Genomic DNA, 4,942 nt, shown 5'->3' on the forward strand with positions numbered 1-4,942 from the left:
TGTACTCCCACTCCCAGCAGAAATACGTCTTTTGTGGGGAGGAAGCTGAAGGAAAGACGTTAATAAAAAATGCTATGTGGTTTAAAAAAAAAAGACAAAACAAAATAAACAAAAAACTCCCACAATGTATCACTAAAAAGGGTACAGATGGAGATCTAGTACAGCGTCACTGTGCAAATTACAACACACTTGTATAAACATGCAAAATAAACTGTAGAGACACCCAAAATGATACATCCTATTAATTTAAGAATATTTACCAGTTCAGGAACATGTAGCAAATGCCTTAGAGATGCTGGCAGTGGTTTGGAAAGGGCAAGGAACTGGGGATCTGGGATGGAAGTGAAAGTTGCTCGGTCGTGTCAGACTCTTTGCAACCATGGGCTATAGAGTCCATGGAATTTTCCAGGCCATAGCACTGTAGTGGGTAGCCTTTCACTTCTCCAGGGGACCTTCCCAACCCAGCGATCGAACCCAGGTCTCCCTCATTGCAGACAGATTATTTACCAGCTAAGCCACAAGGGAAGCCCTCTGGGATGGAGGAGGTAGAAATAAAACTAGTGAGAGCTTTGCATGATGAAGGTATGACAGAGTTTAGGAAGAGGCAGAGATGGCTGAGACCTGGGTTCAGTGACATTTATAGGGGCAGGGGCACAGTTGTCACACTGCAAAAGGCTGAGGGCCAAGTAGGAGGGGAGGAGTGGAGACAGTGCATACAGTTGAGATATATTTGGGTGAGGAAGTCAGATTCTAAACCTGCACTGTCTCACATGGTAGTGGCTAGTCCTCTGTGGCTATTTTTATAGGGAGGGAATGCCTTTTATTTCTTTTTTCCTGCTTAATTGCTCTGGATAGGGCTTTCAGTGCTATATTGAATAAAAGCAGTAAGAGTGGGCCCCCTTGTCTTGCTCCTAATCTTAGAGGAAAAGTTTTCAGTGTTGAATATATTAGCTGCGGGTTTGTCACATATGGCCTTTGTTACATTATGTGCATTTCCTCTAAGTAGCAGTTTGTTGAGAGTTGTTTTTTCATCATGAAAGGATGTTGAAATTTGTCAGACGTTTTTTCTGTGTCTATTGATCTTTTTTTTTTTTTATTGATCTTTTATTATGGGTTTCAGTGTTTTAATCAAAGTTAGCAAGGTTTGGGGTGGGGGGGTTCACAAAAACAAAGTCAGCATTTTCTGTAGACCATCAAGGGCCTGGTTTCAAGGTTCTTGATTTTTCATCATGATTGGAAGATTATTTTGATATGATTTGGGATATGATTTTTTCCATCATTTTATTAATGTGGTATATCAAATTTATTAATTTGCACATGTTGAACTTGTTTGCATCCTTAGACTAAATCCCACTTGATCGTGGCATGTGATCCTTTTAATGTATTGTTGAGTTTGATTATATTCTTTGCAACCAAAGATGGAGAAGCTGTATACAGTTAGCAAAAACAAGACCAGGAGCTGACTGTGGCTCAGATCATGAACTCCTTATTGCCAAATTCAGACTTAAATTGAAGAAAGTAGGGAAAGTCACTAGACCATTCAGATATGACCTAAATCAAATCCCTTATGATTATACAGTGGAAGTGAGAAATAGATTTAAGGGACTAGATCTGATAGATAGAATGCCTGATGAACTCTGGACGGAGGTTCGTGACATTGTACAGGAGACAGGGACCAAGACCATTCCCATGGAAAAGAAATGCAAAAAAGCGAAATGGCTGTCTGAGGAGGCCTTACAAATAGCTGTGAAAAGAAGAGAAGCGAAAAGCAAAGGAGAAAAGGAAAGATATAAGCATCTGAATGCAGAGTTCCAAAAAATAGCAAGGAGAGATAAGAAAGCCTTCCTCAGTGATCAGTGCAAAGAAATAAAGGAAAACAACAGAATAGGAAAAACAAGAGACCTCTTCAAGAAAATTAGAGATTCCAAGGGAACATTTCATGCAAAAATGGGCTCGATAAAGGACAGAAATGGTATGGACCTAACAGAAGCAGAAGATATTAAGAAGAGGTGGCAAGAATACACAGAAAAACTGTACAAAAAAGATCTTCATGACCAAGATAGTCACAATACCGTGATCACTGACCTAGAGCCAGACATCTTGGAATGTGAAGTCAAGTGGGCCTTAGAAAGCATCACTACGAACAAAGCTAGTGGAGGTGATGGAATTCCAGTTGAGCTATTTCAAATCCCGAAAGATGATGCTGTGAAAGTGCTGCACTCAATATGCCAGCAGATTTGGAAAACTCAGCAGTGGCCACAGGACTGGAAGAGGTCAGTCTTCATTCCAATCCCAAAGAAAGGCAATGCCAAAGAATGCTCAAACTACCGCACAGTTGCACTCATCTCACACGCTAGTAAAGTCATGCTCAAAATTCTCCAAGCCAGGCTTCAGCAATATGTGAACTGTGAACTCCCAGATGTTCAAGAAGGTTTTAGAAAAGGCAGAGGCACCAGAGATCAAATTGCCAACATCTGCTGGATCATGGAGAAAGCAAGAGAGTTCCAGAACAACATCTATTTCTGCTTCATTGACTATGCCAAAGCCTTTGACTGCATGGATCACAATAAACTGTGGAACATTCTGGAAGAGATGGGAATACCAGGCCACCTGACCTGCCTCTTGAGAAACCTGTGTGCAGATCAGGAAGCAACAGTCAGAACTGTACATGGAACAACAGACTGGTTCCAAATAGGAAAAGGAGTACGTCAAGGCTGTATATTGTCACCCTACTTATTTAACTTCTATGCAGAGTACATCATGAGGAACGCTGGGCTGGAAGAAGCACAAGCCGGAATCAAGATTGCTGGGAGAAATATCAATAACCTCAGATACGCAGATGACACTACCCTTATGGCAGAATGTGAAGAGGAACTAAAAAGCCTCTTGATAAAGTGAAAGAGGAGAGTGAAAAGGTTGGCTTGAAGCTCAACATTCAGAAAACAAAGATCATGGCATCTGGTCCCATCACTTCATGGGAAATAGATGGGAAAACAGTGGAAACAGTGTCAGACTTTATTTCTTTGGGCTCCAAAATCAGTGCAGATGCTGATTGCAGCCATGAAATTAAAAGACGCTTACTTCTTGGAAGGAAAGTTATGACCAACCTTGATAGTATATTAAAAAACAGAGACATTACTTTGCCAACAAAGGTCCGTCTAGTCAAGGCTATGGTTTTTCCCGTGGTCATGTATGGATGTGAGAGTTGGACTGTGAAGAAAGCTGATCGCCGAAGAATTGATGCTTTTGAACTGTGGTGTTGGAGAAGACTCTTGAGAGTCCCTTGGACTGCAAGGAGATCCAACCAGTCCATTCGAAAGGAGATCGATCCTGGGTATTCATTGAAAGGACTGATGCTTAAGCTGAAACTGCAACACTTTGGCTACCTCATGCGACGAGTTGACTCACTGGAAAAGACTCTGATGCTGGGAAAGGTTGGGGGCGGGAGGAGAAGGTGACGACAGAGAATGAGATGGCTGGATGGCATCACCAACTCTGTGGACATGAGTTTGAGTGAACTCCGGGAGTTGGTGATGGACAGGGAGGCCTGGCGTGCTGTGATTCATGGGGTCGTGGAGAGTCGGACACGACTGAGCGACAGAACTGAACTGAATTTGATTTGCTAATTTTTTTTTTTTGACTGTGCCACAGTGCATGTGGGATCTTAATTCCCCAGGCAGGGATCAAACCCAAGCCGCCTGCAGTGGAAACTCAGAGTCTTGACCACAAAGTCCCTAATTTGCTAATATTTTGTTTACATTTTACATTTAACTTCATCTGGGATATTGGTCTCTAATTTTCCAAGTAGCTATTAAAACTTAAAGAAACTGAAATAAAATACAATGAAGAATTCTGTTCCTCAGTCTCACTGGACACACTTTTCTTTTTTTTCAGCTATGCTGGGTCTTCGTTGCTGTGCATGGGCGTTCACCAGTTGCAGAGAGCAGGGGCTACTCTGTAGTTGTGCGAGGGCTTCCTGTTGCAGTGGCTTCTCTTGTTGTGGAGCGTGCTGTATGGCTTGTGGGCTTCAGTAGTTGTGACACGTAGGCTCAGGGGCTTAGTTGCCCGCAGCATGTGGGATCTTCCCAGACCCAGGGTTGAATCAGCGTCCCCTGCCTTGCAAGGCAGGTTCTTAACTACTGGACCACCAGGGAAGCCCTCACTGGACACATTTAAAGCACTCAACAACCACATATATTAATAACTAGTGGCTACTGTATTGGAACATTCTTATCAGAGAAAGTTCAATTGGCCATCATTGCTCTAAAAGTATCTCTAAAATAAATTTTCAGAGACTTGGGGGAATTTTGATATTTGCTCTGGTGCTAGATGATACTGACAAATGATTGAATATTTGGTTAGGTGTGAACATGTCCTTATATAGGAAAGCATCCTTATTTTTCAGAACTTTGTGTTGTAGTATTTAGAGAAACAGTGGCAGTAAGATTGGAAAGAGATGGTGTAGGGACTCACGTGGTGGTCCAATGGCTAGGACTTCACACTCCCAATGCAGGGGGCCCGGGTTCCAACTCTGATCAGGGAACTAGCTCCCACGTGCCTTGACTAAGACCTGATGCAGCCAAATAAATAAATATTTTTTAAAAAGGAAAAAAAGAGCAAGATAGTGTCTTTAAAGTATATAAGACAAAACCAGACTTACAGCAAATCCTCAATAAATGTTAGTGGTCAGTAATTTAAAAGTTTGGAGGAAGGACAAATTGGGAAAAATTATTTGCTACACATTTCATAACCATATGGTAAGCTTCCTTAGTACATAAAGAGCTCCTAGGGGAGTTCCCTGGTGGTCTAGTGGTTAGTGTCGAGTCCTGCCCCCAAGGCCACAGGTACAAGGCCTTGCACCGAGGCCATTGACACGGAGCCCAGAACAGAGGTCACCTTTGAAGCTGATTGAGCCCCTTTGTAACCGTTGCCAAAAGCTCCC

The sequence above is a fragment of the Moschus berezovskii genome, chromosome 8 (assembly GCF_049115385.1).
Source record: "Moschus berezovskii isolate FMDL1 chromosome 8, NW_MosBer_1.0, whole genome shotgun sequence".
Taxonomy (NCBI): Eukaryota; Metazoa; Chordata; class Mammalia; order Artiodactyla; family Moschidae; genus Moschus; species Moschus berezovskii.